At 37.4% G+C, this 26,636-nt stretch overlaps 1 pseudogene across 1 annotated transcript in view; it reads right to left on the reverse strand.

Annotated features, from left to right (window-relative positions):
• LOC116636742 overlaps nt 1–20,561 on the reverse strand; it is a 68,011-nt pseudogene extending 47,450 nt beyond the window's left edge. The window contains exon 1 of the transcript XR_004300386.1: nt 20,445–20,561. The product of XR_004300386.1 is annotated as a glyceraldehyde-3-phosphate dehydrogenase-like (transcript). The remainder of the gene's footprint in view (nt 1–20,444) is intronic.
• Between the last annotated feature and the right edge of the window lie 6,075 nt (nt 20,562–26,636).

The following is a 26,636-nucleotide window of genomic DNA, read 5'->3' on the forward strand; positions in this document are numbered from 1 at the left end:
GCCACCCAGGTGCTCCCACAAGCACTGTGAGTTTAAACATCAACATCTAGAATGGAGTTCTTATCCACAGTATTAAGATGTACTAACGCATCAAACAGTGAGGTATCAAAAGTAACTGGATTCCAATAATAGCACAAGTACTAATACGCTAAAGTTAGTAGATGATCAACCTGTTTGTGGACATCCCTATAATAACTTCACTCTCACTCATGTCCATTCTGAAATGTTTTCTCGAACTAAAGAGAAAGGAGCCACCACAGCCTGGGACATAACATACAACCCCTCATTTGTGCTAAAAATTCACTGTGCTCTTATTACTAATATATAACTGGAAATTGAAAGTATTTTAAAAAATTACTGTACAACATGATATCAATAACTTAATTTTTTCTCATAAATATTTAATAATGAAGCAAGCACAGATTAAGAAAGCATAAATGGTACATGCACACTTACCTAGGGCAAATGTGAAGAGGACTCCAAAAACATTGCTGCAGTAATGGCACAACAATTACAATGTCTCAGTCAAAAATCACGTGAGAGTACACATGACATAGATAATATATAGTTAAAATCCTGAAATTATAAGTCTTATAATCATCACAATAAAATAAAACATTTTATGTTTATTCTTTGATGATATATACTTGCTTGTTTCACTAACTAGTAGAGCATAACTCCTCTTCTAAAGTGAAGGTAAAAATTAGATTAGTCATGTTAACTGATTTTCCTAAATAAATTATAATTTTGAGATTATAAAATTGGTAAACTGTATTACTGACATACCAGAAAAAATACCTTAAGGAATGCAATGTGAAATGAATACAAATTGGTGGTACTATCTGCTTATGTACCTTGGATTTTATCCAACTCTGGGTATACTTGTGGAACAGTATTATGCATGGGAATAACACTCATCCTGCACATCATATCAGGAAAAGTCTGATGTCTGGGGGCCTTGGCAAGAGAAAGTGAAGCAGGCAGCCCAGATGAGAGAGACAAGAGATCAGCACAGGTGGGAAGGAGAGATAGGCATCAAAGAGTCTCACAGGGTGTGGCTTTTAGCACAGTGTGGGTAGTATAAGCATAGAGTAAGGGTGCAGGGAACTAGGAGCAAGAACTTCAATTAGAATACAGGGAGCATAGGGGCACCTGGGTGGCTCAGTCGGTTAAGCGTCTGCCTTCAGCTCAGGTCATGATCCCAGAGTCCTGGGATCGAGGCCCACATCAGGCTCCGGGCTCAGCAGAGAGTCTGCTTCTCCTTTTCTCTCTGACCCTCCTCCCCGCTTGTTCCCTCTCCCTCTCTCTCTGTCTCAAATAAAAAAACAAAAACAAAAAAACACAGGGAGCATGGAAGTGGCGACCCAGACACTGAGACTAACAAGAACCAGAATTTGGACTCGAATTTTGAGCAAGAGATCAAACCTTGAGAGTGCAGAGTGCAGGACTTCAACAGGAGCTGGAAGACAGACTGAAAAAAACTGACAGGAGGACCAGAGGGGTGATGACCCTAACTGCAACCTTGATTGACTCAGGGCAGGATGATAAAGGTGTACACTGGTAGCCATGGAGGGGCATACACATCTTCTGACTGGAGAGTTCAACTTTCTAAGGAAATCTGACCTAGAGACTCAAGAAAAGTCAGGGGAAACCTGCAAAGAGCATCAACTGGGAAAGATTCATTGTGTGAGATGCTTCAGGTAGAGGGATGAGGAATCAGCCCTGGGTTCAAATCCTGACTTTCTTAACGATAGCTCAAATTTAAGCCAGTTCTTCAATTCCTATGTGCTTCAGTTTTCTTTCATATAAACAAGATATATAGGGCTAATAATTCTCACTTTTCAAAGCTGTTAAGGAGATTAAATGAGAGAACACACGTGAAAGAACATGGATCCTAGGAAATATATACTCATTTTTGTACCTCTCCCTTCCATTTACCAATACCTATACCTTTCACCAACAGGGCAGTATTGCTGATTTCTGTTCCACATGAACATTACAAAGCCACAGTGGCCTTTTCTACATGCATTTGTTACTCCCCGCCCCCTTGATTTTATGTGATATTTCTTTCCTTTCTATATATGTTGTCATGATTGAACAATAGTCTAGAAATGAGTGACTTTTGCTCGAAAAAATCTGGTCACTAGCTGAACAGTGTGTTATCTAGGGAATAACGAAAAAGATTCACTGGTCTGCAATTCTTTTTGCCAAGCTGGCTTCAATGCTGAAAGTAGCTAATTGGCTCAAGGCATCTTTTCTACCAAAATCATACCTCTTATTCAAATGACAGGCAAAAGAAGTAGCTGGATTGTAACAATGCAAAATCCTTGCTGCTTCTAAACAAACTTAATTAAACTGCTCCATTTTTGTACAAAGAGCTTCAAATGAAGATAAGCATAACTCACTGAAAATGTCAGGTTAATGACAGCACTGTCTAAATTGGTCCTGTTGGGAGCAGAAGGTTTCAGAGAGAAACATAGAAGATGAAGGATTTAAAAAAAAAAAAGGAAAGGTTAACTGTAAATTTGTTTAGGTAGCTAACCACCTATATGTTTTAATAGTAAATACATCCCTTTCTCCTTATACTGTCATGCTGAAACATCAAATCCTAAAATCAGCTCTGTAAGCTTCATGACCTCAATTTTTGCCATAACCCTGACAAATCAACCAGAAATCATGGCAAATACAAAACTACAAGGCATAACAATAACATAAATCTTATATTTGCATTGTAATTATTGATTGATTTAGTCATTCATTCAATTTAACACACAGTTACTGAGTGTCTACCACATACACAGTATTGTGGCATATAACAAATTATAATTTTGTACCTCAAATTAAAAGATAAAACATAAAAACAAAATGTTATTGCAAATTGAAGAAAAATGGAAAGCACAGCATTCCAAAAAATCAAAAAATTTTAAATTCTTTTAACTACTCCAAATGACAGTGTTTCTCTCTCATCATTCAGTCTATTTCAAATCCCTAACCCCCATAAAAGTTAAATAATTCTGATAACTAATTTACTAAAATCATGATCCTGTTCTTAGCAGAGTTGTTTCTATCTTTCTGAGGTAATTATTAGGACCTCTTCTATTCTGATCAGAGTGAGAACCAGTTCCTGATTTGCATTATTTCTGTTGAATACATCCACCTTTCTGTGATAGAGAACACTGTTAAAATACTTCCTCCAGGGGCACCTGGGTGGCTTAGTCAGTTGAGCATCCAACTCTTGATTTCAGCTCAGGTCATGATCTCAGGGTCATGGGATGGTAGTTAAGTTGTCCAGACCAGGGAGCGGGGGAGGGGGCTCCACGCTCAGTGGGGAGTCTGCTTAAGACTATTTCTCCCTCAGACGAACCATGAGAGACTATGGACAAACTGAGGGTTCTAGAGGGGAGGGGGTTGGGGGGATGGGTTAACCTGGTGATGGGTATTAAAGAGGGCACATATTGAATGGAGCACTGGGTGTTATATGCAAACAATGAAACATGGATCACTACATCAAAAACTTATGATGTAGGGGCGCCTGGGTGGCTCAGTCGGTTAAGCGGCTGCCTTCGGCTCGGGTCGTGATCCCAGAGTACTGGGATCGAGCCCCGCATCGGGCTCCCTGCTCGGCGGAGAGCCTGCTTCTCCCTCTCCCTCTGTCTGCCGCTCTGCCTACTTGTGCTCTCTCTCTCTGTTAAATAAATAAAAATCTTGGGAAAAAAAAAAAAAAACTTATGATGTAATGTATGGTGATTAACATAACATAATTAAAAAAACTAATGATGTAATATATGGTGACTAACAACATAATAAAGTAAAATTAATAAAAAAAATTAAAAATTAAAAAATAAAGACTATTTCTCCCTCTCCCTGTGCCCCTCCCCTCAGCTGGCTCTCTCTCTCTCTCTCACTCTCTCTCAAATAAAAAAATAATAATACTTCCTTTAGACCCCACAACCTTTTGTTACTTTGTTCACTGATGTAATTACATTTCCATATCTTTGGCCACAATTTGTATAAAAGCTGCTCTTGGTATACGACCTTCTGATAAGGAATACATAAGAATCTCCCACAGTCACTCATCACTTCTTTTTAGTCACCACTGTCATCTGAGCTTTTGGTTTTTCTGTTTCCTGATGCCTTTTAATTAAAAATACTTCACAAGCCACCAAGAGAAGTAGTTAACTTGTCAGCTTTAGACAAGTGTCCCCCAAATCTTGACATTCCATGATTCTCTATGACATAAGAATAAGGACAAATATAACCGTAATCAGAGGAAGTACAGCACTAATTCTGTAGGTCACAGATCTGCTGTTTTTTTAATTACATATTTTTTTAACACACAGTTCATTTTTGGTTAAGTTCAACCTATTTTTTTCAGGGTTAATGAGTCCCTAGCAGCTAATGAGCTTTAAGCATATATCATGTGCAATTGCTTTGGAGCCATATTTATGAACTGACTTCGTGTCTTAAGTATTAACTTCCATCCTGCTACTTAAATGAATTCTATGCAAATAGTAAAATAATACAAAAACACATGGCAAAAGAGGCATTTTTCTGCACTGCCCCATTGCCCAGATGGTAAAAACAGTGAGTCAGTAGCAGAAATGGGACCAGAATCAAGGCCAACTAATTAACTCACTGTGCAACATTCATTGAATGAAAGATCCAGTACTTAGGAACATGTGTTTTACAATTTCCACATTTTGCCCAGTCTACTCTGAGCTAATATGTCCTTGATATTCCCAAGAATGGCAAAACCATTAATTCAACTCTTCAATTCTATGTTAGACTAAAATCAACAGTCCCCAAAACACCAATAAAGATTTCTATATAAAGCTATATTAAATTCAATATTAGATTGCAAATCTAGAATTCAGGATTTTGGAAAGGGGGCAACGTTCACTACGTTCTACATTAATCATCTAGGAAATCTGATTATAATCTCCTACATTAAAGAGGCAGAGGAGGATTAGATGAGTGAGAAGCCCAGCTGGAGATCTGGAATGCTAGCTGGGGGCAGGGGCACGGTTTAGATTTATTGTAGCCTAAGCAAGACATGAGCTGGAGAGAGCAGCTGACAATCAGACTAAAATTAGAAGAGCAAGTTTAACATGGAGGGAGTCCATCCAGAACTGAAGAGCAGTGGTCCAATAGGCCTCAAAAAGTATCAAGCTGAATTTAATGACCCAGACAAGTCGCCACAAGACCTATTGATCCAGAAACCAAGACTCTGATGAAGTGCAAAGAGTACTTAGAATCAGAATACCTCAGTTCCAGTCTGGAATTGGAAAATTCATGAAACAGGTGGCCTTGGAAGAGCCTCTTGATCCCTCTGAGTCTTAATCCCCTTACACAAAAAAGGGAATTTTAAAAAGCTACCTTGCAAAGTTGTGGAAGGTATTAAGTATTTCATCAGAAAATGGCTTGTAAGATGTAAACTAACACACAAATGTAAAGTTGCGTGGTGGCATTATTATGCTCTTGATATTAGCAGTATTGACTTGATGGAATAACATTTCAAATATTGTCTGATACATTTTCATCCTAAGTCTTGTTGACCTTATGACCTTCAAGTCACGGAGGATAAAGCATCCACTGCCGGAGGGCAGAAAATAAGGAAGTCATTGCTCAACCTTGATACTTTTAAGTCAAAAAAAAAAAAAAAAAGTGTAATAGTCATGAATGCAATAGGTCTCAACAGTAAGAGCCAAACAATTAGGAGGGGGAAAAGAGGTTTTCTAAGTCACAGAAGCTTCTCTTTATATTAAAAACCAGTGACTGACTAATTCAAGGCATCTGTTTTTTCCTATAAGCAACAGAGTAAGAAACATATAGGACATAATGCTAGAGCAATTTCCCATTACAAAGAAAAGCCTTCAAAATCATTCCTAGGCTGGATTAAGAAAGTGAGAGAAACAAAAGAGAATTCAATTTAAGTGAAGGCTTCTTTCACATCCTCCCACACATCCCCACAGACCTGGGGTTTCATTCCTAGAATGGGAGAATGGGTAGTAGAAACATCCTTCTCCTCAACTACACCTTGAGGATGTAAGAACAGAAGGGACTTTTTTCCTGCTTCCATCTAGACTCCTGGGAGGATGCAATCTTTCAGAATATATTCCACCAACAGGAAGGCTGTAGTAGAGGAAGACGGTTATAGACAAAGGGAGAAAAGGTACAGGCAGAGAAAAGGTTTGTGAGAGCAACATGTTCCTGGAGCCTACATGTGGTATGGAGGAAAAACAGATATACCCAACTGCCCCACTGGGGCCTGCAGACTTGGGAAGGGGATATGGGGATTCAAAGAGGCTTGACATAAGATTGAGACACAGACAGCCTTTGCATGAGCTTTTGCCCCCTTCTACTTTTCTTACTGAGTGGAATCTGCTGATGTGCCTGGAACCACGTAGCCCACATGTCAGAGGGGGTCTCCTGCCCCTAACTCAGGAGGTATCGTGGATTGGCATGCAAAATTAACAAAAAAAAATAAGTTGTGTTCTCTAGCAGAGTTGAATGCCATTTATCTTTGACATTTAGCAAACCAAATATCAAGGGAATTTTAGTTGGCTATGAACTATGCATTCTACTAAGCCCCCAAAACAAATATAATACATACAGTGGTAGTTTCTATCCTAATTTCCTTGTCCTTACAACACTGACCTACTTAAACAGAGAAATGGGTAATTTGGGCTGTTTTACCTGAAAAAATTATTCAGTTTCTGAGAAAGATCCTAGTCGCCTACAAAAAAATACAGTTTCTGCAAAATGAAGATAGAATTAAATGTTTGAACTATGTTCTTTTCTTCTCCTGAAGCTACCTAAGTGTCATCTCTAGGACAATCAAAACCCCTGAAAAAAAAGTAGAAAATAATAGTTCTGCAGGAGGTTTTGGACTCCCCATCAAATGTGCATGCACATGCCCATGTGTGCACACACACAAAAACTCACACACATACATACACACACACACACACACACACACAGTGTTTAAAACATTTGTACAACCTGCCCACATTATCTTTATCCTAAAATTAAAAAAATAAATAAATAATCCCTAAATAGGGCGCCTGGGTGGCTCAGTTGGTTAAGCGACTGCCTTCGGCTCAGGTCATGATCCTGGAGTCCCTGGATCGAGTCCCACATCGGGCTCCGATTTAATGACCCAGACAAGTCGCCACAAGACCTATTGATCCAGAAACCAAGACTCTGATGAAGTGCAAAGAGTACTTAGAATCAGAATACCTCAGTTCCAGTCTGGAATTGGAAAATTCATGAAACAGGTGGCCTTGGAAGAGCCTCTTGTCCTTACAACACTGTAAGGACAGTGTTGATTATAATCTCCTACATTATAATCCTGCTACTTCCATCCTGCTACTTAAATGAATTCTATGCAAATAGTAAGCAGGGCGTCTGCTTCTCCCTCTGACCCTCCTTCCTCTCATGCTCTCTGTCTCTCATTCTCTCTCTCTCAAATAAATAAATAAATAAATCTTTAAAAAAAAAAAAAATAATAATCCCTAAATAGATTCACCCTTATGGAACTGCTGAACTTTCAAATATTGAAAAATAAAACCTGAATGGCAAGAGTAGGGAATGAACACAGCCAAGCTCATTACAAGCCTACCTTTTGGCTTTTTTTACAGGTACAATGAACTCAGAGGTCTCAGGGAGAGAATGAAAAGTAGGAAAATTGAAAGTTACAACCTCAAGCAGTTTCCATCAAACCACTTTCTTCCCAATTTGTTATATGCACCCAGCCAACCTCTTCAATGAAGGAGAAAATCTGTTTTTTCATCAGATACAGTGGGAAATCATAGCAAAGCAAGGAAGTCTACTTCTGAGAGGAAAAACTGCAAATTGCCTGACTTGGTGAATATTCAGGCAGTCAATAGACAATCTGAAATTGCACTTCTGTATCTTTATATTTAAATGCAAAAATGCACCCTAAAACAAAAGTGTTCATGGTGTAATCTTATCTAAAATGCCAACTTCTCTACTGGCTCATTGCACTTCTGAAACCAGAATTAGAGAACATTTGATTTAGATCATCTGACTTCCAATGCAATTCATCAACAATTACACTTTATTTGTGCTTTCCATAAAGGTTTTCAATTTTTTTTAAAATCTAGCTAACTTTTATATGTTCAATGAGTTGTAGTGTAAAAAAAAAAAAAAAGGCACTGTTAAAAAGCTTTTAAGACATAAGCTCAAATTATGTAACTAATTTTTGGTTTGCTTTCCATCTTTTGCGTTCCCTTCAAAATGGGATCATCAGTTGAGGATGAATCTTGCCTATCTCTAGCAAAGCTTCTTTCTGTTGTTCCCATATTTTCATGGCTACTGCAATCTTAATTTAGGCTAATATCACCCTATTTGACCTATATAGTGCATAAGGCCAAAAGATAGCTTTCCAGGAGTCTGCAATTGTTTAAAATGGTATGATCATTCAACATAAGGTGAAAATCTCAGATGTGAATTATTTACATGTTTCTACCTTTTCAACAAAGTAACATTTGGATTTGATGTGGGATATAGCACTTTTTTGGACTATGGATTGGTTTTTGTTTATTTTGTTTTTGTCTATCAACAAATCTCAGCACCTTGCCTTTTGGTTATAAATGGCTCTGAATAATCTAGGAAGGGAATTGCAAGTCTCAAAATACCAAGCAGTGAACAATTTTCCATTCAACTCTTTTGCCCAGAGCTCAGTAGTGGTAGCACAAACCCTAGTGGCAAAAGTATGTTCTTAAAATAAATAATTTCCATTACATTTTTTCAGATTATAAAAGTATCACTTGCACTTAGGATAGCTAGAAAACACATTTTCAAAAAGAAGGTTATCAAAACAACCCATAATTTACTACTTAGAAACAAAGAGCTATCACTTATTTTTTTATTTTTCTTTTTACAAACAGAAGGAAGTCAAAAATATTGAAAACCTCAATTAACTGTCATGCTCAAGGGAAGGGGTGTAGCTGTGGTGAGTTTGAAAGTTTTCTCAAATGCCATAATATATGTATTGTTTTTGAAACCATAAAAAAAAATACAGTAATCTATTTGTCTAGCTCAATAATTAATGAATAAAGCATAATTAATGACTCAGGAGCTCTCAGTACTCCTGGGTCATCAGGGTAAAGATCAATTTTATAGTAGGGGTGAAGTTATAGAAGGGATACAATAGCACTTGAAAATTCAAATGTCTACATAGGACCAAGCAGATAATATAAATAATCAGGTACAAAAATCCTGTCAATAGAAGACAATCAGTAGATATTCATTACTCAAGTCTGGCTAATCGCTGCCATCCAAAAGAAAAAAAGAAAAAAAAAAACCCTAATGTTATCAAATTCTCCTACTTTTTGTTGTTTTTGTTGTTCCTTCAAGAGAAGCCAGATATATTCGTGTCTTTACATGACATCTTCCAATTTAAAATTTTTCAATTAAACATTTTTAAAACATGTCAGCCAATCTGCATGACTACAAGCCTTATTTGGCCTATCAATTATCAGATTGCAGCCCTTCTTATCAAAGACTGAGTCGAATCTGGGTCAAATCTAGACCATATTCTTGATTTATGGGACATTGCTGGAAAGAAAGCAAGCTTCTAAAACAAAATTTAATATTGAAAGGGACTTTGGGGTTCACTAACAAGTAGGCAGATGAATAACACACCACCCCTCAAAGATATCCATACCCTAATCCCCAGGACCTGTGAATATGTTACCTTACATGACAAAATGGACTGTGCAGTTGTGCTTAAGGATAAGGACCCTGAAATGGGAAGATTTCTTGGATCATCCTGGTGGGTTCAATCTAATCATACCTGTCCTTAAAAATAGAAGAGGAAGGCCCAAGAGTAGGTCAGAGAGATACAATATGAGGACTTGACCTGCCATTGCTGGCTCTGAAGATGGAAGAAAGGAGCCATAAGCCAGGGAACCTAGTGGCCTCTAGAAAGGCAAGGGGACAGATTCTCCCCTGGAGCCTATAAGAAAAACAAAACAAAACAAACAAACAAAAAACACAGCCCTGCTGACAGCCTGATTTTAGCCCAGTGAGACTCATACTGGGCTTCTGACCTACAAAACGATAAGATAATGCATTTATATTGTTTAAGCCACTAAGTTTATGATCATTTGTTATGGCAGCAGTAGGACACTAATACAGTGATCCTAGTTTGAAGTTTTACAGATTAGGAAACTAAGGTCCAGAGTATAAAGACAAAGCTCATAGAAAAATAACGTTTCAAGATTCCCAGGGCAGTGATCTTCCCACTGTACCAGCCCCTGTTGATTGATTTTGTTTGCCTTTACGTGATTTTCTCATAAAAGAAAAGTGATTAACTTGCAAAAGGGGGAAATGGTGGGGGAGAGAGAAGGACAGAGAGAAAAAGAGAGAAGGGGAGGGGGAGAGGAACATGGAGAAAGAAATACTCTGTTTAACTAGGACTTACTATAGTAGTAACATTTGGTTTGGGACTCACAGCTAGATAAGAGGACATATAAGTGGAGGGAAGAAGGAAATGTATTAAGATTAAAAATGCAAAGCTGCTTCAATATATAATCAGTCTACCTTTTTATTGTTACTTAAATGCCTGCCTCTAATCCTGAGCTGTCTAACTAGTTTGGAATTTGCAGAAATTTAAACAGCCTGGGCATGGGTTGCACGTCCTGCTGTCTGCGAAGGATTTGTAAGGATCTGTTAGCCCAGGATTATGCACATTTTCTGTTGGCTTGGGTGTCAACCATCTGCAATATAACCGGAGCTGTGATATGCCTGCCGAGATCATGATTGCAATCACAGCTCAACAGCAAGGGCAATGCCAGAGTCAGCAGCGTGAAGGACATCAGAGCTCAAGCCTGCTTGGAAAATCTGTCCACTTTCACTTCTGTTCCCCCTTCCAGGGTGTAGTAGAACAGCCTTGGTGCCACATACAGACTTCTCCCAAAGGTCCCACAATTAGTGTCTGTGCTGCTGGGACCTGAGCACTCATATAGAGAGACAGGTAGGGACAGGAGATGCTTCTGCTCTTTGGTCCTAAAAGTACATAACAAGTCTACAAATAAGGCTGTCCTTGTTTATTTCAGACAGATTCCACTAGGAAAAATATTCTGGGATAAGAACAAAGGGAAGAAAACCAAGCATGTGACATGGTCTGCCACTCTGTCTCAAAATGGCCAAAACTGACCACATCTCCGATCCTCTCTGCACACTCAGAGCTGCTATAAGCAAAAGTATGTCTATGCCATGTCTCATCCCAGGCATTCAGTTGAAAGGCAGAGTAGCTGCCACTTCTTTCCTAAAAACTGACCTTGAGAGTACCTGGAAGTGCCCTTTCTTTGCCCAGGTAGGGGGAAGCACACTGCTCAGCAGAACCCACAGTGCATGATGGAGCAAGCTGAGCCCAATTCTAGCCAATCCTTCAAAGTTCATTAAAAAATGCCATGTCCAACATTACCACTTCCCAAACCATTTCAGTTCCCTCTTTTTTTTTTCAGGCTTCTTCCTTTGAATTCAAATCCTAACACCCAGAGTATTTCTCTATGTGCACTCACCAGTAACAGAAACACAGTTAAAAGTAGCCAAAGCAAAAAAATATATATGTGTGTGTGTGTGTGTGTGTGTGTGTTTTATATATACATGGTTTATATATATATGTTTTGGGCAGACACAACTAAAAAAATTCATGACTATAATGCCAATTTCTAGCATGGCTGATGCTTAAGCAAGGTATTGGTAATCTCCCTCTCTGGCTCTTGGTTCTGCTTTTCTATTTATTTATTTATTTGAGAGAGAGAATGAGAGAGATGGAGCACAAGATGGGGGAGGGTCAGAGGGAAAAGCAGATTCCCTTTTGAGCAGGGAGCCCGATGCGGGATTCGATCTAGGGACTCCAGGATCATGACCTGAGCTGAAGGCAGTCACTTAACCAACTGAGCCACCTAGGCGCCCCTTGGTTCTGCTTTTCTGCCAGTTGGCTTCATTCTTACCTAAGTGATAGCAAGATGACTACCAGCAGCTTGGGGCTTATATTCTATTTTCTCAGCAACCCCAGCAGAAAAGCATGCTTTTCTAAAAGTTCCAGCAAAAGTCATAGAATTGAGTCTGTGGTTCTGAATGGCCTGGCTTAAACACATGCCCATATCTAAACCAATCATCATAGGTAGGACAATGCAACTGTTCATTTGGCTATGCCAGGATCTTCTAGATGTAGCAATAGGTCAGTTCAATACTGACTATATGGCCTAAGAGTAGTTTGTTTCTCCAGGGAAAATCAGAATGCTACATAAGGAAGAAAAAACAATGAATGCCAGGATGGCAAAAACCACAAAAGTCCAAATTTGCCCTAACCCCTAGCCAGAGGGACAGCAGTAGCTCTATGAGAGGAGGAGGCTCATGGATATGTTTTCCCCTCTGTTTCCGAACTTTCCGTAATGTTATTCTATTGTCTTTATTTTTTAAATGAAGGTGGAAGGCATGCAATAAAAGAAAAGTAATGAGAGGTTTTAAATAAATGTAGATATAATAATGTAAAGGTCAAGGATTTTCTTCAGAATAGAAGAATCTCCCATTTGTAATAGATATCACCCTTTTCAAACTCTCTCCTTGTATATTATCTCATTTGATCAGGTTTAAAAGTCACTCCTTCCAAGGGCACCTGGGTGGCTCGGTCGGTTAAACAACCAACTCTTGATTTCATTTCAGGTCATGATCTCAGGGTCATGAGATGGAACCCTGTACTGAGCCTCACATCAAGCCCCACGTCTGGCCATGTGGAACCCAGAGCTGGGCCTGCATCGGGTTCCATGCCCAGCTCCATACTGGACATGGAGCCTGCTTAAGATTCTCTCTGCTCCTCGCCTACCTGCTCTCTCTCTCTCTCTCTCTCTCTCAAATAAATAAATAATAAATAAATAAGTATATGATTAAATAAGACAAATGGCATTGTGAACTTACCTTTCAAATGATTTCTGCTTCACTAAAATGTATTGCTTTTACACCAAGAGCATGACTCCAAAATAATTCAAGGAAAAGGCGTGACTTTTTTTAAAGCAAAAAAAGAAAAAATTCAACTGGTTCCAAACTCTATGGGAAGAGATCTAGAACTGTACAATTCCCTAGCCTACCAGATTCAAGACCCTCCTAGATCCTACTCCAACATGTCTCTATAGTTTAGTCTCCGAGTACACCCAACCATGTACCTGATACTCATCAATAGTTGTCTATTTCTACTCCAGCAATTCATCAAGCATTCTGAAGACTCCTGTCTCAGGAGTCACTGACTGGGAAATGCCCCCAGCCTCCTCTTTGCCTATAAAGCCTTCTCATCTTTAAAGCCCTACATAAATACTGCATTTTCTAGGGAGCATTCCCTCATCCCCTTAAAGTTTTCTGAGCTCTCAAAGGACACTATGAATATTCCCCTCTGATCTTTCAGTCTGCCTTATATTATCGTTACGTGCTCTAAGTGGGCAAGGCTGTGTCATTTTCTACATATTTATAACCTTTACCACACTGAAGATTGCAAATGAACTGCTTATTTTATTTCACTTTATTTTATTTATTATATCACTGAGTGATAGAAGACCCAAAGAAAAAAAGAGAGAGATATTCCTTCAAAATCTACAGATGAGAAAATACATAGCAAATCTTTAGTATTACGCACATAACATTTTCCAGGGAAGTCTAACATTTTATTCCCTTCGCATAGTGGCAAAATACAAGAAGAAAAGAGTTATGAACTCTACTAAATAGGAAAAAAAAGATCTAAGAATGAAAGGGAGCTCTCCTCACTATGATCAGACCTCAGCAATCATCTGAAAGGAGGCGAGTTAAAAATAAAGCTCTCACCTAAGAGGCAGCCAAGATCCAACCCAGTTACTTATGCTGAGCCAGCATCTTTCCAGAGCCACTTCCCAGGTGGTTAAATACAGCCATGCAGTCCTCTGGGCCAGAGCCTGAGCTAATTAGGGAGTCTCTGAAAAGGAACACAGAGACGTTTAATAAAAGAGCCACCACAAGCCACTGTATTGGTATTATTTCTCTTCAAAATGCCAGTCCCTTTCTCACCAACAAGATCACCACACCAACAAACACAGGAAAGGGGAGTTTGGGGTGACAGTAATTCTGTGAGCCATAAATGTTTCTGTGATCTGCAGCACCAGAATCCTTTTTTGTAAAGGAAAAACAGAAGGGAAAGGCACACATATTATTTTTCCATAGATATGACTTGTAAATGTCTAACTCAGCTGCCCTTTAACTCTTTCAAGTGCCTTTTTTCTTGAGAGAAATAACATCCCATTTAGGTTTTCCATAAAGCTTATTAATTTGAATGATAAAACAGATACTATTACAAAGTACATCACTGGAAAGTAGGCTCCTTGTAAATGGTAGGGAGATGTCAGGGAAAGACAGCCCTGACTCTCTCAGACTATAAAAGTGATACTTAACCAATATCAGACATTACAGCAGTAATGTCTAACAAATCTGAAACCAACTCTCATCAGTTAATATTTTTTTTTAAGATTTTATTTATTTATTTGACAGAGAGAGAGACAGCTAGAAAGGGAACACAAGCAGGGAGAGTGGGGAAGGGAGAAGCAAGCTTCCTTCTGAGCAGGGAGCCGGATGCGGGGCTCAATCCCAGGACCCTGGGATCATGACCTTAGCCGAAGGCAGACGCTTAACGACTGAACCACCCAGGCGCCCCTCTCATCAGTTAATATTTAGGAGAAAACTGTCCTCTGCATAGGGTAAGAGCAGGGACTGCAATGGTTGTGCTAATATTTTTGTTATTTTTGAATTATTGCTTGTATTTTCAGAGAATCTCAAGGTTGATTACCTACCTTAAAGACAATCTTGTAAAACCTTGAATCCAAAGACCATAAAACTTGTAGAACACATTACAGTTCCTTTAAAATTCCTGTAGTCATTTATAAGTGATTGCAAGTGTGGTTTATCAACTTTTTTTTGGCAATGATTATGATTCCTCATATATAAATAACACTTTATAGTTTACAAAACACTTTTTCACAAATGAAACTATCTAAATTCTCACAATGTATCTCTGTTAATTGCCCCAAGCTTACCTAAACCCCCAAATTGTAGTTATTTCATAAAAAAATTCCAAATCTTCCCAATTTATTTTTACATAGTAAAATATGATTTTTTAAAGAAGGAAAGAATTATAAGATCACATTTCAGAAATGTGAGTGCTTTAGTTCATTTTTAGCAACACATACTTATCAAAATATATAACATAATGCATTGGAACACTTAAATGCAGAAGTAAAACTTTAGTTTACTCATAAATTATAATTAAAGGATTTTTAGTAGATACCTGCAAATATAAGGCAATTTTAACAAAAGTGCTATACTTCAAATTATTTGGCATATGCAGAACATAGGGCAGAACTAACAGGAAAAAACATTAATAAAGGCCAGAAGTAAGGGAAAGGAAGAATGAATGGGTAAAGTAGTCATCCTGATAATCAAAAATTCAAGTTTTCAAAAGCCCAACAGTCATGCCCAAACACAGAATGGGTAAATTCCTTACGTGGAATAATTTTGGAAGCCATGAAGAAGCTAACCAACACTCCATCAGATCCTTCCATTTGGCTAATTAATGCCTGAAATTCCACCAGAAATGCATCCCTTTTCTTTGAGGATTTGGCCCTATTAGATTTCCATTCCTTTTAGGATGTAGTGGGAAATGTAGGGTGTATAATACAAGCTGCTCTTGGTTATCTATACTCCGTGTAACTGGCGATCTAAAACAGGGAAACTTTTGAAGGTGAGGAGCTGATGAATAGGTAATGATCCTACACTGACTGTTACGTGCTAAGCATTTTATAGCTACCATCTCATTTAATCCTCACATCAATGCTATGAGTTAGGTATTCTTAACCACATTTTATATAGAAGGAAACCAAGGCTCAGAAAATTTAGATGATTTACCCAAGGGGGAACAAATAAGAACCTAGGGTCAGAGCTGGACCAGTAGGAAAGATAAACTGACACTAAACTGATACTAAGCCAATGGCTTTGGGTTCCTTAAAAAGAAAGCTCAGTACTGAAAGAATTAATCAGTGAAGCATGACTGACTCTTTAAGTGTTTAAGTGGCCCCAGGTCTCAATCTAGAAGAAAACAAGCAGGAAGACCAATAGAGAAAACATCTCTCTTCTCTTCTCTTTTCTCTCCCATTCCCCACCTCGCTCCTTTCCTCCCTCCCCAACACCATTCTTTCTCTCACACACACCTCTTAAATTCAAAGCACATTGATAAAGAGATAGAAAACTTAAACTGCCCAATTAGCAATGCATTTATAATTACACTTCCTAATTCTTTAGGATTCTGCCACAACAAGGGTACATATTTACAGAGACAAAGGGAATTGATAATTCATGGCAAGAAGGTCATCAAAAAATAAATGGCACTGAACTTTGCCTCAGATTTGAACAAAGGACAACCAGCATGTGGAAAGCTCCCTGAATATAACTGGTATTAAAACTTAATCAGGTCTGATAGCAGGATATTTCCTGGTTTTGCCAAGCAAAGATGTTCAATAATTTGATATTGATAATAACAAAGATGAAGGGAGTGGTTATTTGAATTTCACTTTGTTAAGAATTTCCCTAGAGGGTTTTATATTCTTAAACTATAGCATTTCACCCAGGAGAAGAGTTTTGGACACCACAAAATAAAACCAGATCATTTAAGATAGAAATTGGTCAACTAGATTTGACTTCACTAATAACGCAAATTGTTAAGACAGTAAATAGAAAATAAAGTTAAATTGGAATAGTCACACACATCAAAAATGTAGTATTAAAAATGACTGGAAATGCAGAGGAAGAAAACAAATCCTGGAATATGCCAACTCAGTCCCTGAAAATATCATTGTTAGCCTGATTTGCCAATGCTAACACCTATTAGCAATCACATTCATGAAGATCTATAGTGTTCTTCTTAATGAATAAATGTTTTTAATTCCCTGGAAAACTGGAAATAATCAAAGTCCTATAACAGAAAAAGGAGAGCAAGGTTTAGTTAAAAAAGATTTTTTTTTTTACTAACTTTTAGGCCTTATTCTTCTTGGTATTCTTAAACCAAGGACTCCAAGTCTTACACATCATGTATTTCCACCTAAAAGGAGGACAAACTAGATAAACTCGGGAGTCTAACATTCTCTGATTTTATGTCATCCTTGACTAAATTTTTAAAAACCCACTTTCTTCAAATGATTCTTTACTATCAATGGAAACACTAATTAAAAATTAAAAGCATTAAAAATGTCTTTTAAAAAAAGGAGTTCAAAAACTAATGATGTAATGTATGATGATTAACATAACATAATAAAATAAAATTTTAAAAAAAGATGTGGTATATATATTTAAAAAAGGAGTTCCTTGGAATTCTGCTGTTATTGGAGTATACTAAATGAAGTTTATTCCTACATATTCTACAGATCTCTGGATGATATAGGAAGAGCCAACAAAAATAATTATTTTAGAAAACAAAGTGCTGGAAATTTCAGAAATAATTAAATTCTCCTTTATTCTTACCACATGGCTGCTAGTTTAACTAGCATCTCACTGCCCTCTCTTGGTAGATTAAAATAACAAAAGCTGATTTCTTTGCAGGGATTGGAATTGGCTTCAAGCTTCAAGAAAATAGTCTGATTCTTGCCAGTAGGGGGATCTATTTAATAAGACAAGTGTCAATGTAATCTGTAATATTTAAAAGGTAGCAATTTGTTACTTTCAAGGCTAGTTTCTTCCAGGAGCCAACTTAGTAACATGCAGAAAGTTTATTAGGAAGTACTCTGGGGCTCAACCTTCTTCTGGAGAAAGGGAAGAAAGAAGGCAGAAGCTGGGCTCTACTGCAGTTCCAAAAAGAGCCTTATTTGACCCCAAAGCTCTGAAGCTAGGTAGCTCTTTGGGAGCAGTCCTGAGTTGGGGCAAGAAGACCTAAGGACTTCATAAGCCTTGCTTCAACCAGTTATTGGATACTCACTGCCCTGAGAAGGGGCTCTGACCATGGGCAAGGTGACTCTTTAGTCAGGGGCAATTTCTGGAGAGGGCTAACACCTGAGGACTAGCACTTCTGGAAGCTGGAGCAATAGAAGACCCTTCAGTCTTGAAGGAGGATCGGAGGTGTCACATCACAGTATTTGCTATATACTGTTGTTAATAACCTTCTGTTTCTTAATAAACACCATATAACTAATCTTACAATAATTACAAAAATCAAAGGTAATAAATACAGGAAATGGTACAGCCACTTTGAAAAGCAGTTTGGTACTTCCTTTTAAAAGCAAATATAAATTTACCATGTGATCCAGTAATTCCAATCCTAGGTGGAAGAGAAATGAAAATATATGTCCGCACAAAGAATTATACAGAAAAAGTTTGCAACAGCATTATTCCTAATAGACAGAAAATGAAAACAATTTAATGTTAAATGGGTAAACATAATGTGTTATATCCAAAAAGCAGATTAATACTCTGCAATAAGAAGGAACAAAGTGCTGATACATACATGTTACAACATGGATGAACCTCAAAAATACTATGCTAAGTGAAAGAAGACAAAAGCAAAAGACTACATATTTCTGATTCCCTTTATAGAAATGTCTAGAAAAGGCAAATCTATAGACAGAAAGTAGAACGAGGGTTGCCTGAAGCTAGAGATGGAAACAGGAAGTGACTAAAAATGGACGTGAGCAATATCTTGGAAGCGATGAAAATGTTCTAAAATTGGATTGTGGTGATGATAACACTGTAAATTTACTAAAAATCTTTGAACTGTATGCTTAAAGTGAGTAAATTTTATAGTAAGCAGATTATACTCAAGGAAATGGAAGGAAGAAAGGCAGGCAGGCAGGAAGGGAGGTATCATTCATCATGCACTAGGTGGCATGACCTGATAGGTGGGTTTTTTTTCTCCAAACATAAGACCATAGGGTTAAAATAACAGCCTAGTCTGAATCTGTCAGACTATATCAGATCAGCAAGTCCTTGAACCTTGATGTTAATAAATGAATTCATTTTGGGTAAGGGTCAACATAGACGAGGACTCATAAATATTATGACCGACACTTCCCTAAGGCAGCTGGTAGGAGACCAGCCTATAGATCATGCTAAAACAAACAAAGTAACAAACAATTCTAAGATACATATATTCAATGTACCTCTAAAATTTCCAACTTCACCTAGACTGACAAATAGGATGGCTCTTCCACACTTATATATGTGTGTGTGTATATATATAATTAAAAATTATAATTAAGTAAAATTGTTAATAACATTAAAATTATTACTTATTAATTAAAATTATTATTTTTTAAAGATTTTTTATTTATTCATTTGAGAGAGAGAGCAAGCAAGAGCATGAGCAGGGGGGAGGGGCAGAGGGAGAAGCAGGCTCCCTGCTGAGCAGGGAGCCCAACGCAGGACTCGATCCCAGGACCCTGGAATCATGACCCGAGCCAAAGGCAGACACTTAACCGACTGAGCCACTCAGGCGCCCCAATAGTAATTATTATTACTTAATAATTATTAATCTTAAATATTATTTAATAATATATACCTACACATAAGTATATATACTTAATAATACATATAATATGTATTTATATATGTATACATATATACTTAATAATACCATGTTTGACTTATTTCTTCCTTCATGATTGCCCTTGATGTTTACTGTAATTTTATTTCAACAAGACACAGAATTCATATGGGGCTAAGACAGAAGTGAGAATGGTGAAAAAGAAGAAAAAGGAATCTAACCTCAACTAAGAACATACTACATTCAGCACTCCCCTAGGCATTCTTCATATACCATTTAGTTTAACTACAATTCTGTGAGGATAATTATTTTTATTTAATGAAAGAGAAAGCTGAGACTCAGAGGATTAAGCAATTCACCTGAGGTCACCCAGCATGGCAATAAAACAACTATGGATCAGACTATATAAACCAGACAACACAAATATCAGACTCCTTTGTGATTGTCTTTTTGGAGTTATAGAGTGAGACTCTGCCCCTATGAATAAGGATGGGGGCTCCCTTGGAAAAGAAAAACTGAATACCCTATGGCAAAATATCCTGGGAAAAAGTTTTTCCTGTATTTGGAATTAATCTCTGAAAATTAAAAAAAAAAAAAAAAAGCTTCTGCATGGTCAATTTGCCCAGGACACGGAAGTTCACAGAGATCTGGAATGATCATGGGATATGAGCCGCTTCTGGACACAGAGAGACAGGACAAAAGTTAAACAGGAAGCTGGCTGGTGGATTCTCTAGAAGCAGATGCCAAGATGGTGTATGGAGTGCAAGGCGTTTATTAGGGAATGCCACCAGTGAAAGGAAAAATGAAGAGGCAGGACCGGGTAGAGGAAGAAGTTCAAATGTGATGCAGGTCTGCTAGACCCCTGACGAACCTGGAGCAGGTATTGCCCATCACGCTTGTCCTGTGCTGCATCTGTGTCGACCGCACTTAGGGCGAGACCCCAGGTGGGTTTGGCTTTGTGAGTCAATGAAAATTATTCTCCACACTGCACATCCATTTCATTAGAGTCTAGTCTCAGTCTGTGATGAGAGCAATTAGAAGAACCTGTGACCAGGCTAGAATAATAGACACAGGAGAAATACAGGCAAGAGAATGACTTCAGCTGCAAGTACAGACTGTTTCAATGTGTTGAAATAATGGTGTGTATTGTCTCCTATACAAGTAAGTTCAGAAGTAGAGCAATTCCAGAGTTTGTATGATCAGGGCCCCAGCTTCACACCCCTGCAATGATCTTGGTTCTCTTCTCCTCTATGCTGGCTTTATCCTTAGGCTGGTGGTAAAAGAAAAGCTCCAAATAAAACGTAAAACAGGATAATGTCAAGAAGCAGAAGAAGGATGGTCTCTTCTGATATAGCCTTCATAAAAACAAAACAAAAACTTTTCCCGGTACCTGTCACTTCCTCCCCAGCAGTCCTTCCCTCACGTCTTATTGGCCAGAACAAATCATATGTCATCCCTAAACCAATCACTAACAAGTGATTCATTTAAATCATCACCACTGGCTCACTCTAATCGGGGTCTACCTGCTATACTACAAATGAGGCCCACTTCCCCTAAAGCACACAGCTCTGAGAGGAGGGGTGGATATTTGGACAAAATCAGAATTCTCTTAGGAAGAAAGAAAAAAGCAAAATGTTGGTTGGGCATACACCCAACACTATTCCGTATATAAGAACTCTATTGCTGAAATCAGCAAATGTCACCCAGCCAAGCAACTCTGCTGCAAGGCTCAGAAGTAGCAGAAGCAGCAGCTTCAGAACAAGAACAGAAAAAATCGTATTGGCTTGTTTCTGCTGGTCTCATAGTGTCCTAAGAGAATGTGTATCCTAAAAACATCTCCCAGGAGCCTAATTTCTCAAATTAATTTCATTTTACTGTGGTTCTGGTTACTTTATACATGACAAATAAAATATATGAACTTTGATCTGTCTGGCTCCAAGTTCATGGGTTCAAGCACGGGGTGCGAATTTTTCTCAGATCCCAACTCCCTTGGGGGAATTTAGTGACCAGACCCAACATCATTCTCTGACAAGAGATTTGAAAGGAACCTATACAAGAGACAACAGGGATGCTTAGGCTTAACTGCTACAGGAATGGGCAGAAAATACTTCTTACTGCACTTCCTAAAACTGAAGCTATATGGAAGCATACTGTGAATATTTAAGTTGATTTAAATGAACAAATAGCCTGAAAAGATATTATGTGACTCACCAAACAATAAATGTTTAACTGATCTCCCTAAATACTATTACATGAAAAAATATAACTATGTCTTTTACTATGAAAAATGAGAACTTTTGAGCATAATTAAAAATCAGTAGCACATTTCATTAATACTTTATTGTAGAAATAGCCCTATTTGTTTTCATTATAAGAAAATAAAAGAAAAAATTCTATTCCTGTGAAAATAGTTTGTAACTCCAGTTCTGCCACTCATGAATGGAGGGCTTAAGCCGTTGAGGGTCTCCTCATTTTTTTCATTTGTAAAAAGCTGATGATATCTAGGTTCCTTCTAAGCCTATCAATCTAGGGCTGTAACATATACTTGATTCCAGGAACCAGTAATACTATGCTATATGATAAATTTTGTATGGTTCTTGGAAGCAACAAGCTATTTCTTTTTGTTTTCTTATTTACTAAATATGGTTTTGTAGGCTATTGGGTGACAATGTGTGTCTTTCATTAGTGGTTTTATATTTCCTAGGATTAACTGCAATACTGTACATTTTATTATTAGCCATTGAGTTAAACCAAATCATTGTATAAAACACAGTAGTGTTCAGAAACCTTAACAAAATAATTATATAAATCTAGATACAACAACAATCTCCCAGTGCCTTAAATAGGTTCACACTTGTAGCCTTCAAGACTTTCTGATAGGAAGTGGGGAAGATGGAAGGCAAAGAAAGATGAGGTAAAATATCAGACACATAATTTCAGAACTGTAAAACACCTTGGAGGTAATCTAATCCAGTGGTTGGCAACCTTACATATGCAATCTAGTGACATGCAGAACTGGACTAAAATAAAATTCTCCCCCACCGGCCATTCCCAGTCCCCCATTTCCAAAAGAGACTCACTAGTTTTGAATTAAAGCAAGTCTAGCCATCTCTATTTTTATCAAGTTCCCTGAATAGTGGAGCACAGGCAGGTTTGGAAACCATTGATAGAATCCAGCTGCATTATTTAATAAATAGGACAACTAAAGTTCCAAGTAGTTAAAGAACAAAAGCAAAACCAAATTACCCAGGCCTCCTTTACCAAAAGTCTAGGGTTCTTTCTATTACCTCATCAATATACATCTTAATTATATAAAAACAGTATGCTCAACATTAAATTAAGAATTAGTTGTAATTCTTAAGATCCAGGAAGAAAGACTACCCAAGAAAGAGCATGAAAATGAGGATTAATTAGAGGAAAATAACTGTATGGAACGAGGTAAAGCACATAGAGCAATCCAGACCTACTAAGAAAGAAAGAGGGAACTGGAGGGAAAGAAGTAGGAGACAGGAAAGATAGGGATGTGATCCAGGTTAGTAAAGAATAGAGTAGGATTCTGAATCGAACTAAAAATGAAAAACACTTAAATTCTTTATCTCCAGAAAAGCTGGACAGAACTAGTACATACAAGAATGACTTCGTATGTACTATTTTTGTGTTACACTTTCTCATTCAGCATAATAATCTGAGAAAGGATAGTCAGATTGCAAAAAGAGACCTAAAAGCTGTGTTAAAGTATCTCCATTAAAAAGTAGGTCAATACCCAGGTCACTGGGGATGTAGGAAGAGCTTCCCTTGAGGTTCCATCATTTCCAGACAACTAACTTTAAGCAGGGCCCATCCAAAGATTTAAAGTACTGATGGGATGATTTAATCATCACTATCATCATCATCATCATCACCACCACCATCATCAAGTATGTACTAGATACCCACTATGCTAGGTGCTAGAGATAAAGGGACAAAAAACTTTCTTCCTGTTTGGTAGGCGAGGTTGAAAAGCACAGAATTAGCTGTAGGAAACCTGGAAGCAGTCATATGCTGGTAAATGTTGAAAAACCAGGGGAAAGTCCTGACTTGACAGTGTTTGTCAATTTCCATGGTGTAAATGCATCCATGACAGTTAGTTTCATGCTACCAGGATGACACCAACCAGCTAAAAAAGATACCTATAAACTTAACAATTGTTTCTTATGAGCTGGAATGAACTGGCCTTAGCCCCCCACTGCTCAAAGACCACAGAACTATTTTCCCCAAAGCACATTCAGATAAAAAAACAGAGAGATAAAGTGACTTGTCAAAGGTCACATAACTAGGTTATGACAAAACTAAAAATAGAACCACTTCCTTGCTTTTTCCATTATAACTCACCCTGTAAGTTGAAAGACGGTACTTTATGGCATTTGAATTTAGAGACTGAGAGCTCAGGTTCTGAAGTCCACAGACCTGGGCTCAAATCCCAGCTCCATCTGTAAATGAAGATTATGACCTTGGAAATTTACTGAATTTGTCTGAGCCTTATTTTTCTTTTATCTGTAAATTGGGGATGATAACACCACCTATATCTTACTAGATGGTGGTAATTACATAAGATAAAATGTGTAAACTGCTTGCCAAAGAGCCTGGCATACAATACAAATTCAATATACATTGACTATTATTACTATGGCATATTAATACCTGCTAGGCCAGCACTGGTTCACATAATGTTAAGGTCCTTGACAGGATAACTATAGAATATGACAGTAGTGTTTAGAAACTTCTTTAGCAATTTGACATTGACACAACATCCAAACATGGGACCAGTGGATTCATTTTGATAAACAAGGTATAAACAAGTTTGGATGCTGTCAAACTCAAGCAGTGAGCAGCATGGAGCATAAAATGCATGCTAGTTAAGCACAATAAGATTGCTTAAATGTGATATTTCAGGTTAGTTTACATCTGTAACCCACAAATAAATAAAAATCTGATAAAATGTAGGTATTTGTTTTATCTTTAAAATGTATTGTTTTTACAATCATTATGATTTGAGGTCAAGCTTACCTTCTAAATTTAGTAAGCTAAATTAGGAAAATGAAATTATTTTATTTTAACTCTAATTTACATATGCTGAGATAAGCCTCACTGAACTTCTGTCAAGAATAGCCACTCATTTTTTCTGAATGCAGCAGTGGTAATAAATCAAATGATGGAAGTAATTCCAAATAAATGAGGACCAAAACAGTTTGTACTAATTCTCTTAGGAATATGATATCTTTTATACTGACTTCAGTTGTGTAGCTATAATTAAGGGTGCAATACTAACATAACAATGTAATATTTGTGGAGATGTACTGACTAATCAAAACTTAAATGGATCTGGGCGCCTGGATGGCTCAGTTGGTTAAGCGACTGCCTTCAGCTCAGGTCATGATCCTGCGAGTCCCGGGATCGAGTCCCACATCGGGCTCCCCACTCAGTGGGGAGTCTGCTTCTCCCTCTGACCCTCTCCCCTCTCATGCTCTCTCTCACTCTCTCTCTCTCAAATAAATAAATAAATAAATAAAAATATTTTTAAAAAACCTTAAATGGATCTTACATATAAATCATAAATAAATAAGCTCAAAACCAAAGAATTCTTTTAAAGAAAGGGCACTGAGTTAAAAAGCTAACAGAAGTATACGCTCAATATCCCACATATAAATATTACCAATTCTCGGCCCTTTTTTAGGTACCACTTTGGGCTGCTACCACTAAAAGACCACAGACAAAATTGTTTGAAAATACAGGTAAATCTAAGGCAAAGAAAGTAGCTCAAATACCACTTTTCAAGGTTACAACAGCTCAACATAGCTAGGCCCTGGCTAGTGACACAGAAGACCAACTAATACAGCAAATAAAGCCAGTCAAGTATTTTTCATTGTTAATATAGCTGTTTTTAAACTCTATTTATAATTTTTTTCCAGATTCACTGCTGATAAACACAAGTAATTCTGAACTGTATAATATCCTAAGTTGTCAACATATGTGACTTGGAATTTAAATTAAATTTTGTATATGAATGTGTTCAGATGGCATGGCTCCAATGACAGGAAATGTTTTTGGAACAGCAATTCAGATTAAGGAGTTTGAGCCAAAATGTAAGTCATCACACCACCTCCTTCAATGACAAGGTCCTGTTACTAAAAAAAAAGTCAACAGAATTAAACAGTGTGCTTAGTGACATAGCAAAAATGGGGTCATAATAAAAACTAATTCACTTAAATCTTATATAATTCTGTTTTTTATAATAATACAAAAGTTGACAATAAAAATACTTGTATGTGTAAGTACAGTGCTAATCAACTGGAGAAAGTCTGTAAAGAATGTCTGAACTCAAAAATGAACTTCTTGTGCTGCTATAACATAAAAAAAGCAGATTTCAAGGATATAAATTGAATGAACAGACTTGCTTATTTGTCTGATATTTTTGGCATTTTAAATTTTCCTAATATTTCTATTGAAAGAAGGGGTACAACATCTTTTTTTAAAGGCAGATAAGAGGGGCACCTGGGTGGCTCAGTCAGTTAAGCATCTACCTTCAGCTCAGGTCATGATCCCAGGGCCCTGGGATTGAGCCCCACATTGGGTTCCTTGCTTGTCAGGGAGCCTGCTTCGCCCTCTTCCTCTGCCTGCCACTCCCCCTGCTTGTGCGCTCTCTCTCTGTCAAATAAATAAATAAAATCTTTTAAAAAAATAAATAAAATAAAGGCAGGTAAGAGCAAAACACAAAATGATTGTAAAAGCTTACAAGTACACATTATGATGTTCTATAATTTATCAATATTATCAAAGAAAAAGGTGGTCTTCATGTACTAAACACTGGTCTAATTTGATAAAATTTCTGAATTTTAGTTTCCATTAAAAGGAGATCTATTCATAAGAAATTCATGTATCTGGGATCTATTAATTTCATTGATTTAGTTATAATTTTAAATGACAAAATTGTTAGAATTTGTGAAACTGATGAAAAACTGAAGATGAATTTTGAAAATATGGAATCATTTGTTTAATTTTGAATAAAATTTTAAAAATTAGTATC

This window comes from Phoca vitulina, unplaced genomic scaffold (assembly GCF_004348235.1).
Source record: "Phoca vitulina isolate PV1807 unplaced genomic scaffold, GSC_HSeal_1.0 scaffold13, whole genome shotgun sequence".
Classification (NCBI taxonomy): Eukaryota; Metazoa; Chordata; class Mammalia; order Carnivora; family Phocidae; genus Phoca; species Phoca vitulina.